General features: G+C 42.6%; 1 pseudogene; it reads left to right on the top strand.

Annotated features, from left to right (window-relative positions):
- The first annotated feature begins 7614 nt into the window (after positions 1-7614).
- Positions 7615-16992, top strand: LOC124008349 (annotated as a pseudogene).
- The last annotated feature ends 68 nt before the right edge of the window (positions 16993-17060 follow it).

Raw genomic sequence — 17060 nt, forward strand, 5'->3', positions numbered from 1 at the left:
GGAATGTTGTTAATTGTGGCCTTGTAGAATGTTGTTAATTGTGGCCTGTGGAATGTTGTTAATTGTGGCCTGTGGAATGTTGTTAATTGTGGCCTGTGAATGGCTGTGCGAAGTTGTTGGATATTGGCGGGAACTGGAACGTGATGTCGTACACGCCGATCCAGAGCATCCCAAACATGCTCAATGGGTGACTTATCTGGTGAGGCCGTGGAAGAACTGGGACATTTTCAGTTTCCAGGAATTGTGTACAGATCCTTGTGACACGTGGGCGTGAATTATCATGCTGAAACATAAGGTGATGGTGGTCGGATGAATGGCATGACAATGGGCCTCAGGATATCGTCACAGTATCTCTGTGCATTCAAATTGCCATCAATAAAATGCAACTGTGTTCATTGTCCACAGCTTATGCCTGCCAATACCATAACCCCACCATGGGGCACTCTGTTCACAAAGTTGACATCAGAAAACCACTCGCCCACACAACGCCATGCATGCTGTCTGCCATCTGCCCGGTACAGTTCAAACCGGGATTCAGCTGTGAAGAGCACACTTCTCCAGCGTGCCAGTGGCCATCGAAGGTAAGCATTTGTTCACTGAAGTTGGTTACGACGCCAAACAGCAGTCAAGTCAAGACCCTGGTGAGGACGACGAGCAGTTTGTTCAGACATTTTGTTTTTCAGTATTATTGATGACTAAATTGCTAATAATTGTGAAAAGATCATCATTATGAGATAGTGGGATCTGCTGTGTACCCATTAGGCTTCTGCAGGAAACATATTCACCACCTAATGATTCAATCTTTGATTCAATCTTTCTCTATTTATTTTACAGAATCTTTTGTTCAGGACTCACAGATTAACTTTTCCAAACTGAAGGAGTCGTCTCAGGGCTGGCTCAAGATCCAGGCTCAGGATCCAGGTTCAGATCCAGGTTCAGATCCAGGCTCAGAACCAGGTTCAGATCCAGGTTCAGATCCAGGCTCAGAACCAGGTTCCGATCCAGGCTCAGATCCAGGCTCAGATCCAGGTTCAGATCCAGGCTCAGATCCAGGCTCAGATCCAGTTTCAGATCCAGGTTCAGATCCAGGCTCAGATCCAGGCTCAGAACCAGGCTCAAGATCCAGGCTCAAGATCCAGGTTCAGATCCAGGCTCAGATCCAGGCTCAGGATCCAGGTTCAGACCCAGGCTCAGATCCAAGCTCAGAACCAGGCTCAAGATCCAGGCTCAGATCCAGGCTCAAGATCCAGGCTCAGATCCAGGCTCAGATCCAGGCTCAAGATCCAGGTTCAGATCCAGGCTCAGATCCAGGTTCAGCACTTTAGACCAGGCCTTTTAAGTCACATCATTCGTTCCAGGGGGATCAAGAGGAGATCTATTCCTTATTGTCCCCATGTCCTACTACTGACTTGTTCTACCGTTGATGTGTTGAATATAATTATAATCTGGGTGGTTCCAGCCCTGAATGCTGATTGGTTGACAGTCGTGGTATATCAGACCGTATACCACACCGCCTTATTGCTTAACTATAAAATGCAGAGAATTTCTCTGAGTCTGTGTTGTGTATGGCAATGCTTGGATGATGTGTATTTGTCTGAGGATGACTAATGACCTCGTGCTCATTCACTGTATTCGTCAGTTATTGCAACATTGTGTTCTTTGCAATGTGTTCGTTGGAGAGGTTGTCTTCGATTTCTTACCTACTCTCATCGTTATTATTTCACCCCCGATCTAAACGCTTAAATTATTTAAACGTGCAAGACTGCTATTTTTGATAGCGTTTGTACTTTTTGTACTACAACAGTATTTAAATTAGCTCCCAAAGCATTTTAAATGGCAATAAAAATGCCATAGACTTAGATGGGGAAAATGTGGTCATTCTATACAGCTTTTTGATACTATTTATACTTTTAAATAAAATGTGTATTAAAAGCTCCATAGCCTTTAATGGGAAATATTTGGACTCACCACTCATTTTGAACAATTTATGTTACAAAGACCAAACCAACATTGAAATGTACAGGCCGACTCAATTTAGATTAGCTGGTCAAAAGCTGTGTGATACTATTTATACTTTTTGAACTTAACAATTTAACATTTGCATAAATTAACATGGGTTTGAATGAGAACCATAGGAATATAGTTGTAGCTATTCAAAATGGCCCTGCTCCTTGATCAATTAAGCGACAAGACCAACTGTAAAACCTTCAGGCTATCCTAACTTCAACTTCTCTAAAAACCTTTAGAAACAATCGTAATTTGCATAAATTAGCATAGCATTTCATGGATACAATGGCAACCATAAGAATTTATTTAGAAATATAAAATAAAATAATAAAATACTATTTCTCTAGCAAGAATTTTGCTATGACTGTCTAGGAATGGTCTGAGTGGGGAGGGGGAAACTAAAACTAGTTTGGAACTCTCTTTGTTATTGGTCCATTAACCAATTTACTGCATGGTGATATCACCATGGAAAGCCAAATCCCCTGCCCATGCAAACCTGCTGATCATAAGGTCCTGTGTAGATTGTATTTTCAACCAGCAACTATCAGGAAATAAAAACTGATCAAATGTTTCCACACTTTTACAGTTTTAGTTTCATCAGCGGTTGTACAATATGATATAGTATTTTGACTGCACTGGGCCTTTGTAAGTCTTTCCTAACCTTCAAGACAAGGGCTGCATTCCAAACACTTAACAGACACACCCTCTCCCCTCAGCCCTCAAAATAAGTGGACACTTCTGATGACGTATACACTTGCAGGGTAAGGGAAGAAGAATGGATTTTTAAATGGACCACCATTGCTCGGAAATTTGTCACTTGTTCATCCCACAACGATTTGTGTTTTCTAGTGATGGGCATTCCGGCTCTTTTCAGTGAGCCGGCTCGTTCTGCTCAGCTCACCAAAAAGAGCCGGCTCTCTTGGCTCCCAAACGGGTCTTTAAAAAATATATATGTTTCGTATTTTTTCAAGTCAAACAGTTTGCGATAGTTTGACTATGATTGGTGTTAAAACAATTCTAATGAAATTATTACATTAAATCATACCTGAACCACAATGTATTTAAAAATGCATTGGTTTGTTATGAAAAAAAGAATCCTATAAAACATTTGCATTTAAAGTCTAACTTTTTAATGTATATAAACAAAGTGCCTATAAATGTAACAATTAAAAACTAATACAATCTGAACAACATAATAATAGAATATTTCACCATATTAAAGAAAAATAAATAACATTGTGCAAAACTGGTCCCTCTTTTCTCTCTCTTCTTTATTGCCATGTTTATAACCAGCAGCACACAGAAATGCTGACCATATTTTTCTTTTATGAGAGATTTGCATTCAGAAATGCAAGCTGCCTCACAACCGCTGATGCGATATCTTCTCTCAGTAATTATTTGTCCAGTTTTTGAGAAGACCCTCTCAGAGGGAACTGATGTGGCCACTATGCAGAGTTTCCCTGTCATGACTTTAGTAAGCTATGGGTAGACAGAGGCCTTGTTCTTCCACCAGCTCAGAGGATCTGCAGATCTTTGGAGGAGGGTCTCTCCAAATAGGATGGGACCGCCATTATGGCGTCTGCTGAGGGATTCCTTCCTGCTGCATCCCCAGTTGCTCTCTTGTCAAACAGCATCCAAAGAGAAGATGTTTGTGGCACTACTACTGGTGCTTCCGTTCCATCTGATCCCTCTTCTTCCTGTTGCCCTGGTGCCTGAGCCAGCTGACTGCTGGGGCTGTCCCTCCCTGCTGCTGAGGTTATTCTTTGAAGAGCCTCATCAATCGCTCTGGCATCACTGAAGGCTAACTTCTTAAACCTGGGGTCAAGTGCAGCGGTTTCTGATGGCACGTGATTGTATTCTTTCTTTCTTTCTGTCCATTGATTAACATTTTTTTATTTTTTTTATTTCACCTTTATTTAACCAGGTAGGCTAGTTGAGAACAAGTTCTCATTTGCAACTGCGCCCTGGCCAAGATAAAGCATAGCAATGTGAACAGACAACACAGAGTTACGAGAGCATCCTGTCGGGCTGTATCACCGCCTGGTACGGCAACTGCTCCGCCCTCAACCGTAAGGCTCTCCAGAGGGTAGTGAGGACTGCACAACGCATCACCGGGGGCAAACTACCTGCCCTCCAGGACACCTACACCACCCGTTGTTACAGGAAGGCCATAAAGATCATCAAGGACATCAACCACCCGAACCACTGCCTGTTCACCCCGCTATCATCCAGAAGGCGAGGTCAGTACAGGTGCATCAAAGCTGGGACCGAGAGACTGAAAAACAGCTTCTATCTCAAGGCCATCAGACTGTTAAACAGCCACCACTAACACTGAGTGGCTGCTGCCAACACACTGTCATTGACACTGACCCAACTCCAGCCATTTTAATAATGGGAATTGATGGGAAATGATGTAAATATATCACTAGCCACTTTAAACAATGCTACCTAATATAATGTTACTTACCCTACATTATTCATCTCATATGCATATGTATATACTGTACTCTACATCATCGACTGCATCCTTATGTAACACATGTATCACTAGCCACTTTAACTATGCCACTTTGTTTACTTTGTCTACACACTCATCTCATATGTATATACTGTACTCGATACCATCTACTGTATGCTGCTCTGTACCATCACTCATTCATATATCCTTATGTACATGTTCCTTATCCCCTTACACTGTGTATAAGACAGTAGTTTTGGAATTGTTAGTTAGATTACTTGTTGGTTATCACTGCATTGTCGGAACTAGAAGCACAAGCATTTCGCTACACTCGCATTAACATCTGCTAACCATGTGTATGTGACAAATAAAATTTGATTTGAATTTGATTTGATTTGATTTACACATGGAGTAAACAATTAACAAGTCAATAACACAGTAGAAAAAAAGGGTAGTCAATATACATTGTGTGCAAAAGGCATGAGGTAGGCGAATAATTACAATTTTTCAGATTAACACTGGAGTGATAAATGATCAGATGGTCATGTACAGGTAGAGATATTGGTGTGCAAAAGAGCAGAAAAGTAAATAAATAAAAACAGTATGGGGATGAGGTAGGTAAAAATGGGTGGGCTATTTACCGATAGACTATGTACAGCTGCAGCGATCGGTTAGCTGCTCAGATAGCAGATGTTTGAAGTTGGTGAGGAAGATAAAAGTCTCCAACTTCAGTGATTTTTGCAATTCGTTCCAGTCACAGGCAGCAGAGAACTGGAACGAAAGGGTGTCCATTAACTCTGTCACATGTCCTGTGGTTACATTTTCTTCTCTCTGGTGGCTGGATGTGATTCGCTGCAGACCCTTACACTGGAGTATCATTTTTGAGGCAGTCACATAGCTGAAAAGAGAGGACAGCAACTTATTAGTTCAGATTCATGTTTTGTCTACTGATACAACATTCTCATCTACTGCTCATATACATATATAATACTGGATTAAATAATGATGTAGTAATAATTGCTTACTGTACCTCTCTCCTCTGATCTCCACCATGACCTGCTCAAAGGGTTCCAGGACTCTGCACACCTCCTCCACCACCTCCCATTCCTCTTGGGTCAGAGCATCAACAGGACTCTGCACACCTCCACCACCACCTCCCATTCCTCTTGGGTCAGAGCATCAACAGGACTCTGCACACCTCCACCACCACCTCCCATTCCTCTTGGGTCAGAGCATCAACAGGACTCTGCACACCTCCACCACCACCTCCCATTCCTCTTGGGTCAGAGCATCAACAGGACTCTGCACACCTCCACCACCACCTCCCATTCCTCTTGGGTCAGAGCATCAACAGGACTCTGCACACCTCCTCCACCACCTCTCATTCCTCTTGGGTCAGAGCATCAACAGGACTCTGCACACCTCCTCCACCACCTCCCATTCCTCTTGGGTCAGAGCATCAACAGGACTCTGCACACCTCCACCACCACCTCTCATTCCTCTTGGGTCAGAGCATCAACAGGACTCTGCACACCTCCACCACCACCTCCCATTCCTCTTGGGTCAGAGCATCAACAGGACTCTGCACACCTCCACCACCACCTCCCATTCCTCTTGGGTCAGAGCATCAACAGGACTCTGCACACCTCCTCCACCACCTCCCATTCCTCTTGGGTCAGAGCATCAACAGGTGCATTGACAATGGCCAGGGTAGAGATGATGGCATCCTTTGACTCAAGAAACCGCTTCAACATATGAAATGTTGAATTCCACCTTGTAGTGCAGTCTTGATTAGGCCTCAGCTCAGGCATCCCCATCTGGCGTTGTGTAGACTTTAGTGTTTCAGCACCTACTGTGCTCCTGTGGAAGTATTCCACAGCTGCTTTCACTTTGTCCACCGTGGGCTTCGTCACCTTCAGAGCATCTCTGACAATCAGGTTGATTGTGTGGGCAAGACATGGATGACTGGTCAATTTAAAAAGTGTTCATGGCTTCGGTTATGTTAGCCGCATTGTTGCTAACACAACAGACCCCTTTTCCATCTACTACTTGCCATTCTCTGGCCACTCTCAACAGTTCCTCTGCCAAGTTCTCCGAGGTGTGTCTGTCGCTGAAAAAGCAGTCCAGAAGACAGCAGTCCAGAAGACAGCAGTCCAGAAGACAGCTAGACATCGAGAAATGTTCAATGAAGTGACATGTAAGAAGTGGTTATTCTTGATGTCCAGCAGTCAGTGGGAAGGCAAACTGCAGTAGCTTTTTGGACTTTTTTCCCACACTGAAGCCTGTGTACTCTAGTACAGATGTGGAATAAGTGATTTTGAAAGGGTTTTTCCTGCTTGGAATTGTGTACATTGGATTTAGGCTATTGCTATAATTTCTAAATCCTCTGTCCTTCACGATCGAAAATGGCTGGCTATCATTTTAGCCAATGCAATATCCATTTGGCCTTGTTTTGCTAGACATAGACTGTGGCATAAACTGGTCCATAGAAGACTGCGTTGCTGTGGGTCGCGGAGTAGGCCTACTTGACTGAGTGGATATGTAACGGATGTGAAACGGCTAGCTTAGTTAGCGGTGTGCACTAAATAGCGTTTCAATCGGTTACGTCACTTGCTCTGAGACCTTGAAGTAGTAGTTCCCCTTGCTCTGCAAGGGCCATGGCTTTTGTGGAGCGATGGGTAACGATTCTTCATGGGTGACTGTTGTTGTTGTGTGCAGAAGGTCCCTGGTTCGCGCCCAGGTATGGGCGAGGGGACGGTTTAAAATTATACTGTTACAGATACATCTCTCCACCACTATCACTAGCAGGCCCGCTAGTTTCTCGAAGCTCCGCTACAGGTAGCTTCACAGTTGGGTGCACAATTCGCACATGCCGGTGTAGGTTGTGCATAGAATCTGCTTTATATGAGATTTCATTTTGGGAAATTCTACACTGTGCTCTAATATTGTCTACATTATTAAAATGCATCCAAATGCTACTGTGCTTCCGACTCACTGGAAAGCTATCTTTCCTCGGCTGCTAAGTGTGTGACTGGAAGTGAGTTGGCTCCGCCATCCCTCACGCATCTTTGGTTCATTGGTTGACACTGTTGTGTCTGATTGACAGGAACAGCAGGTGAGACTGTTAGTCTGAGCAGACAGTCAGAACTAAGGTGTTTGCGCCTGAGCATTTAGGCCTATACATTTTTTTTCGTTCTTTGAATTAGTTAATTCTATTAATTTAAATATTTTGATTATTCATATCTTAATTTTTTAAATATTTGTATAAATAGATTCGTCTCTTCTGATATGCGAGCCGACCACTAGTGTTTTCAGCCACCGGTAGCTTGTGGGTGCTTTATATGCGCTACACTCAATTATGATTGCATGTCTACTTACATTAAATATATAATTATTAATATACGTCTGCTGTATGATAGCTAGCAAATTAATTAGCTAACTAATGTTAGCCTGCCTAGCTGGAAGGAAAATGTTTTATTTCTACAATTTCCAAAAACTGACCAAACAAAAACAAATGACTTTTACGATACGTGTTTGTGCATTAGTAGCACAATTTGTAACTTATTTACCTTCGTCTGTACTTCCACTTGTACGTTGACTTTGAGGTTTTAAAGTTTTTGGCTGCGTTTCAGGTCCCGAAATGAACATAATTGTACACTCGCAAACGCCATTAAAAACTAGGGCTGAGGGGTTTACGTTGCACACTTCCCTTGTTTAGCTAATCATTTGGACCGACGATTAAAATATTGCCGCTGGGATTCCCCCAAAGCATTAAGGCGGAGGGTAAGTGGACAAGAAAGAGTGTGTCTTTGATGAGTTTGAAACAGCCATGAGAGCAAGCGCACATATTTTTTTCAAGAAATGTACCTTTCTATTTGGAAATGTGCGTAAGGAAAGCGAGAGTTCTGTACTTGTGTTCTGGCCACTTTGTAGCCTACAGTACCTGACATTCCGAAGGACTTCAAGTTGTTGATCAACTAAAATGACTTGTGGTTGTCATCGTGAAGAATACCGGATCGTTGAAAAACATTGATATTCCTGTAAGCCTACTTTGTTACCCCTCTAAACGTATAGGCCGGCCTATGTGGATGTGAGATATCTGACGCACATTTAAAACATCGAGCGCACAGGTTACCTAATGGTAGGACACTTTTCCTTTTTTTAATTTTTTTTTGTGGGGGGGTGGAAAATTTGTTCGAATTGACAGTAAATATATATATATATATACACCTATATTACAATTATATTTAATGATGTGAGCCTAATATTTGACAAAATGTCTTAAGCACCTGCTCTTCTATAGAGTGAGGTGATTTTTGCCCCCATACCCAGCCCCCTGGTTGAAAGTGAGGTACCTAGGGGTCCCCAGCACCCTGGTTTGGGTCTCCAGCCCCCTGGTTGAAAGTGAGGTACCTAGGGATCCCCAGCTCCCTGGTTTGGGTCTCCAGCCCCCTGGTTGAAAGTGAGGTACCTAGGGATCCCCAGCTCCCTGGTTTGGGTCTCCAGCCCCCTGGTTGAAAGTGAGGTACCTAGGGATCCCCAGCTCCCTGGTTTGGGTCTCCAGCCCCCTGGTTGAAAGTGAGGTACCTAGGGATCCCCAGCTCCCTGGTTTGGGTCTCCAGCCCCCTGGTTGAAAGTTGCTAGACTATTCAAGAGGTCTATTCATAGGCCTATATTTACTACACACTTGAAAGATATTTTCAACTGACAACATATTATTACCATGTGCTGAGATTGTAAATTAACAACATGTATTTATAGTATAAATATCAAACATAGTGATCATGTTTGTTTTCATTATATTGGTTTTGTAACAGGAGATGGATTTCCACAGGCTGCTGTTGCAGGTGGAACAAGCCCTGAGCAGTGAAGAAGTACAAGCACTTGCATTTCTTTGCAAAGATCTGCTTGAGAAAGACTGTAGCTCAGTGCCCACAGCAAGTCAACTCTTCTCTCTTCTGGCGGACCGAGAACTGTTAACCCGCCGATCAGCCTTACTTGCTTGCCGATTTATTATGTACCATCCAGCGCCACAGCTTGATGCGAGAGCTTGGCCTCAACAACCAGCTTCCAACAACCAGTAGCCTCATCTCTCCTTATAGGTGAATATACAGGCCAGAGGTAGAAAAAGTACTTAATTGTCACACTTGAGTAAAAGTAAAGATGCCTTAAATAAGTGAAAAGTGAAAGTAATTCAGTAAAATACTACTTGAGTAAAAGTCTAAAAGTATCTGGTTTTAAATGTACTGAAGTACAGTGGTAGAAAAAAGTACTCAATTGTCATACTTGAGTAAAAGTAAATGCTATACATCAAATTCCTTACATTAAGCAAACCAGACGGCACCGTTTCCTTATTTTGTATTTATTTCTGACAGCCAGAGGGAGACTCAAACATCATGTGAAAACGAAGCATTTGTGTTTAGTGAGTTTGTCCGATCAGAGGCAGTAAGGATGACCAGGGACGTTCTCTTGCTAAGTACGCGAATTGACCCATTTACCTGTCCTGCTAAACATTCAAATTGTAACGAGTACTTTTGGGTGTCAGGGAAAATGTATGGAGTAAAATGTACATTATTTTTTTTAGGAATGTAAATGAAGTAAAAGTAAAAGTTGGCAAAAAATATAAATAGTAAAGTACAGATACCCCCCCAAAACGACTTAAGTAGTACTTTAAAGTATTTTTTACTTAAGTACTTTACACCACTGTATTGGCCTCATTTACCACATCTGAATTACATACAACAGCTTTACCCACAAATGAATAGCGACAAGTAGAAGTTTATAACACAAATGTAAACACTCATGTTGTTGTGTTACTGTTTCCTCACATACAGAATACTGAAGTGTAATAGGATGTTTTCTGAAAAGTCATTGTAATCCACCATCTGCAGAAAACTGCTGTATGACCTATCAGAGAACACCACTGAAGACGAGTTGAGAGAGATTAAGTTCCTATTGGTTAACATACTCCCTCGTAGGAAACTGGAGGGCAACGTGGTGAGTACGTCAGAACAGTCTGAAATTCAACACGTGTCGTCCAGAATAGGGTAGTAACTTATATTATTTAGTGAAATATGATTAGAGAGAATGCTTCATCTTGAAGGACCAACTGACATTACACATTTTGCTCTATTCTTTCAGACTACCTTGCAAGTATTCCTGGAAATGGAGAAAATTGATATTTTGAGCGTCATTAAACTAAACATTGTTGAAAGTATGTTTGGAAGTGTCTGCCCCATGTTGAAAACAAGAATCAACCAGTTTAAAACAACTTTCACTTTCACTTTCAGTTTCTGTGGGTGACTTAACATATTCATTTCCTTAGTAAATTACTGACTGGCTGAAGAAACCTATTCATTGCCTGTGTATGCCTGTCAATGATTTAGCACAGTAGTATGACTCAGATGAGTTATGCAATGCTATATTCAAACAGGGCCAGTAACCCAAAAAACAGGGGTGGGATTGTTAAGACCAAGGTCTTCTTCTGCATGTCTTCCAGAAAACCAGGTAACAGAAAATGCTTTATTTCTTACATTATCTTGATATCCACCAGTCCTTTTGGACATTTCTCAGTTTCCGTCTGGATTATCATCACAGAATGTCATGACTATTCTATTCCATCAGGCTGTCTCCATGTTTCCAAGGAGACCTGTGTCATGTGGACTATCAGGTAGGGACTATGACTACAGTAGATGTCAAATCTTCTTCAATATGTTATCAAACCTTTTATTTATTTTTCATTTAACCTTTTATTTAATTTGCTAAAACATGTGTCCATTTATTTTCCTGTTGTGTGTCTTAGTCGAACAACGTGGATATTCTGACACGATGTTCTTGCCCTCTTCGTACTTCTCTTCAGCTTCACCTCCTTCAACTGAGGTCAGTGTCTAATGTTAAGGTTCACAGCCTTCAACTGAGGTTGGTGTCTAATGTTCAGTTCAGGTTTTGAGACACACTTATTTACGCTGCATTGGACCTACCGGACACACCACGTGTCTTTACATCAGAGGCTACGGCCATCCCTCATGTCTGTGTAGTCACTAATTATTCCCTCTACTTCCTTCCACAGGTGTCCACTCTGAATCCAGCTGACACCTCTCTGGCTGAGTCCCACACTAAACAAGGTGTGGCTCAGCACATTTTCTCTGTATTGGAGTACAGTGCAGAACTCACAAAACCTTTGTTGTGTCATCTTGGTCTGCTCACACACCAGATGTTCGGAGGGTCTCAGATACAGCGGATGCAGTACTTTCACATAGGCTGGGTCTCCTAAGTACCAGTGGAGACAACGATGCTGCTCTCGGCCAAGGTCAGTTCATATCATTTAGAATGCCAATCTACACTGAAAAAATATATATAAAAGCAACATGTAAAGTGTTGGTTTCATGAGCTAAAATAAAAGATCCCAGAAATGTTCCAAAGACACAAAAAGCTTTTTTTTCTCTCAAATTTTGTGCAGAAAGTTGTTGACATCCCTGTTAGTGAGCCTTTGCCAAAATAATCCATCCACCTGACTGGTGCATCATATCAATAAACTGATTAAACAGCAAGTACAGGTGTACCTTGTGATGGGGACAATAAAAGGCCACTCTAAAAATGTGAAGTTTTGTCACACAACACAATGCCACAGATGTCTCAAGTTTTTAGGGAGCGTGCAATTGGCATGCTGACTGCAGGAATGTCCACCAGAGATGTTGCCGGGGAATTTCAATGTTCATTTCTCTACTATAAGCCGCCTCTAACGCCATCTTAGAGAATTTGGCAGTACGTTCTACCAGCCTCACAATCGCAGACCACATCAGCCCAGGACCTCCACATCCGGCTTCTTCACCTACGGGATCATCTGAGACCAGCCATCCGGACAGCTGATGAAACGGAGGAGTATTTCTGCCTTTAATGAAGCCCTTTTGTGGGGGAAAACACATTCTGATTGGGTGGGTCTGGCTCCTGGCTGTGCCCCTGCCCAATCATGTGAAATCCATAGTTTAGGGCCTAATACATGTATTTCAATTGACTTAACTGAACTGTAACTCAGTAAAATCGTTTAAATTGTTGCATTTTTGCGTTTCATATTTTTGTTCAGCATTCAAAAGGGGCCTGTAGACTGTCCCCTCTCTCCTACTCTCTCTGTTGGTTCATCGGCAACACTGTTAAATGTTAGCCATATCATTGATTCATTCTTACCTGATCCATGTCTTCTCTCCCATAGGGAATCAGCATGTTTCATCCATACCCTCACGTGGACACTAAGAACTTTGACCCTGCAAATCGTCAGACAGGAAACACCACAAAAGAGGTCTCTCATGATACTAACCTTTTTTTAAATGAGCATTGACAAAGTCTTGTCAGTCCATGCTTTTACTGAAAACTGACTGGGTATTGTATAGATTATTTGAAGTACAGTCGCAGTTTTGGGGATTATGGATGATGCTGTCCTTAACTGGATTTGTGAATTATTTATGCATGTTTTCTTTCTGTAGGAAGTGGGAGAATACGCTATGACAGGAAGGAAGAGAGGTTACTGTCTGATAATTAACAACTACAACTTCAGAAATTCTCCAAAACCCCTAAACAATAGAGAGGGAACACAGGTTGATGAAAGTAAGATATTTGTAGATATATTATAGTAGATATTTGTTACAGAGGAAGTCGGAACGCTTAACTCGTTTTTCAACCACTCCACAAATATCTTGTTAACAAATTATCGTTTTGGCAAGTTGGTTAGGACATCTACTTTGTGCATAACACAAGTAATTTTTCCAACAATTGTTTACGGACAGATTATTTCACTTATAATTCATTGTATCACAATTCCAGTGGGTCAGAAATGACCCTACACTAAGTTGACTGTGCCTTTAAACAGCTTGGAAAATTCCAGAAAATGACATCATGGCTTTAGAAGCTTCTGATAGGCTAATTGACATCATTTCAGTCAATTGGAGGTGTACCTGTGGATGTATTGCAAGGCCTAACTTCAAACTCAGTGCCTCTTTGTTTGACATCATGGGAAAATCAAAAGAAATCAGCCAAGACCTCAGAAAACAATTGAAGACCTCCACAAGTCTTTTTCATTCTTAAGAGCAATTTCCAAAATGCCTGAAGGTACCACGTTCATCTGTACAAACAATAGTACGCACGTATAAACACCATGGGACCATGCAGCCGTCATACCGCTCAGGAAGGAGACGCGTTCTGTCTCCTAGAGATGAACGTACTTTGGTACAAAAAGTGCAAATCAACCCCAGAAAAACAACAAAGGACATTGTGAAGATGCTGGAGGAAACAGGTACAAAAGTGTCTATATCCACAGTAAAACGAGGCCTATATCGACATAACCTGAAAGGCCGCCCAGCAAGGAAGAAGCAACTGCTCCAAAACCGCCATAAAAAAGCCAGACTACGGTTTGCAACTGCAGAAGCGGACAAAGATCGTACTTTTTGGAGAAATGTCCTCTGGTCTGATGAAACAAAAATAGAACTGTTTGGCCATAATGACCATCGTTATGTTTGGAGGAAAAAGGGGGAGGCTTGCAAGCCAAAGAACACCATCCCAACTGTGAAGCACTGGGGTGGCAGCATCATGTTGTCGGGCTGCTTTGTTGCAGGAGGGACTATTGCACTTCACAAAATAGATCTCATCATGAGGAAGGAAAATAATGTGTAATCCCTCTCACCCCCCTTAAGTTTTAGATGCACTATTGTTAAGTGACTGTCCCACTGGATGTCATAAGGTGAATGCACCAATTTGTAAGTCGCTCTGGATAAGAGCATCTGCTAAATGACTTAAATGTAAATGTAAATGTAATGTAAATGTAAAATAATGTGGATATATTGAAGCAACATCTCAAGACATCATTCAGGAAGTTAAAGATTGGTCGCATGGGTCTTCCAAATGGACAATGACCCTGAGTATACTTCCAAAGTTGTGGCAAAATGGCTTAAGGACAACAAAGTCAAGGTATTGGAGTGGCCATCACAAAGCTCTGACCTCAATCCCATCGAATATGTGTGGGCAGAACTGAAAAAACGTGTGCGAACAAGGAGGCCTACCAAACTGACTCAGTTACACCAGCTCTGTCAGGAGGAATGGGCCAAAATTCACCCAATTTATTGTGGGAAGCTTGTGGAAGGCTACCCAAAACGTTTGACCCAAGTTAAACCATTTAAAGGCAATGCTACCAAATACTAATTGAGTGTATGTAGACTTCTGACCCACTGGAAATGTGATGAAATAAATAAAAGCTGAAATAAATAATTCTCTCTACTATTATTCTGACATTTCACATTCTTAAAATAAAGTGATCCTCACTGACCTAAAACAGGGAATTTTTACTATGATTAAATCAGGAATTGTGAAAAACTGAGTTTAAATGTAAATTGGCTAAGGTGTATGTAAACCGTCCGACTTCAACTGTACATGTTATTCTTATAGTGAAATACTATAATATAAAAATAATAATATGCCATTTAGCAGATGCTTTTATCCAAAGCGACTTACAGTCATGTGTGCATGCATTCTACGTATGGGTGGTCCCGGGAATCGAACCCACTACTCTGGCGTTACAAGCGCCATGCTCTACCAACTGAGCTACAGAAGGACCATCAAATACACCAAATACTTTTAAGTCGTTTGGTTTTGTAGGATCAGGCCCAAATCTCAATCCCCATGTACCTCCATGTGTTTGTGTCTCAGGCAGTTTGGTGAGTGTGTTTGAGTGGCTGGGCTTTGAGACGCAGATTGAGCCAGACAGCAGCCGGGAGCAGTTACTGTCTCGAGTTGAGGAGCTCCGCAGCCGTGACCACAGCCAGATGGACTGCCTGGTGTGATGCGTTCTGAGCCACGGGCTGGAGGCAGGTGTTTATGGGGTGGACGGGCTGAAGGTCAGAGTCAGGGAGCTCACAGAGCCCTTCACTGGACTGGAGTGCAGCTCACTGAGGGGGAAGCCCAAGCTGTTCTTTATCCAGGCCTGTCAGGGCATCAAGGAACAACAGCCAGTGTTCATTCAGTCCGATTGCCCAGGCGCTGATGGCTCTACTATCACCAGCTCTATCTGCACTGATGCAGTGGTACCCAGAGACTCCATTCCCTCTGATGGCGACTTCCTTATGGGCATGGCCACTGTCCCTCACTTTGCCTCTGTCAGAGACATAAGTAAGGGCACTTGGTTCATCCAGTCATTGTGCCAGAACCTCATCAACATGGTTCCCAGGTTAGTTCCAGAAACTCATCAACATGGTTCCCAGGTTAGTGCCAGAACCTCATCAACATGGCTCCCAGGTTAGTGCCAGAACCTCATCGACATGGTTCCCAGGTTAGTGCCAGAACCTCATCAACATGGTTCCCAGGTTAGTTCCAGAAACTCATCAACATGGTTCCCAGGTTAGTGCCAGAACCTCATCAACATGGCTCCCAGGTTAGTGCCAGAACCTCATCGACATGGTTCCCAGGTTAGTGCCAGAACCTCATCAACATGGCTCCCAGGTTAGTGCCAGAACCTCATCGACATGGTTCCCAGGTTAGTGCCAGAACCTCATCAACATGGCTCCCAGGTTAGTGCCAGAACCTCATCGACATGGTTCCCAGGTTAGTGCCAGAACCTCATCAACATGGCTCCCAGGTTAGTGCCAGAACCTCATCGACATGGTTCCCAGGTTAGTGCCAGAACCTCATCAACATGGCTCCCAGGTTAGTGCCAGAACCTCATCGACATGGTTCCCAGGTTAGTGCCAGAACCTCATCAACATGGCTCCCAGGTTAGTGCCAGAACCTCATCAACATGGTTCCCAGGTTAGTTCCAGAAACTCATCAACATGGCTCCCAGGTTAGTGCCAGAACCTCATCGACATGGTTCCCAGGTTAGTGCCAGAACCTCATCAACATGGCTCCCAGGTTAGTGCTCAGATGTGCTTGTTTTCTTTATATTGTGTCATTCTGAAATCCTCTTTGAAAACATCAGTAAACACTGGACTGTGACATGCAGATGTCAGCGTATGGTTGGTAAATCATTATCAGATTGAATTTCCTCTCATTGTTCTTTCTCTGTCCAGTGGGTATGACTTGCTGTCCATCCTGACCAAGGTAAACGATGATGTCAGCAGTAAGAGTGATAACCATGGCACCAGGAAGCAGATGCCCCAGCCTGCATACTCACTCAGGAGGAGGCTGGTCTTTCCCATCCCAAAAGACCCTCCTCCCAGACTACATGAGCCAGAAATATTGGCTTGAGAGCACTAGAGCAGAGGGGTTTAAATCTGGTCCTTATACTTTCCCACCAAATCAGGGACGGATTCAGACACTGTATGTGTAGACTCACCAACAATATATACACCCTCTGGGATCACTCAGGTAGAAGGTGCAGGTTTACAGTTTTTTTTTATACCTCGCTCTGTTTTATTTACACTACTAGTCAAAAGTTTGGACACACCAAGTCATTCCAGGGTTTTCTTTATTTTTACTGTTTTCTACATTGTAGAATAATAGTGAAGACATCAAAACTGTTAAAATAACATATATGGAATCATGTAGTAACCAAAAAAAGTGTTAAACAAATCAAAATATATTTGAGATTCTTCAAAGTAGCCACCCTTTTCCTTGA

Source organism: Oncorhynchus gorbuscha, linkage group LG01, assembly GCF_021184085.1.
Source record: "Oncorhynchus gorbuscha isolate QuinsamMale2020 ecotype Even-year linkage group LG01, OgorEven_v1.0, whole genome shotgun sequence".
Classification (NCBI taxonomy): domain Eukaryota; kingdom Metazoa; phylum Chordata; class Actinopteri; order Salmoniformes; family Salmonidae; genus Oncorhynchus; species Oncorhynchus gorbuscha.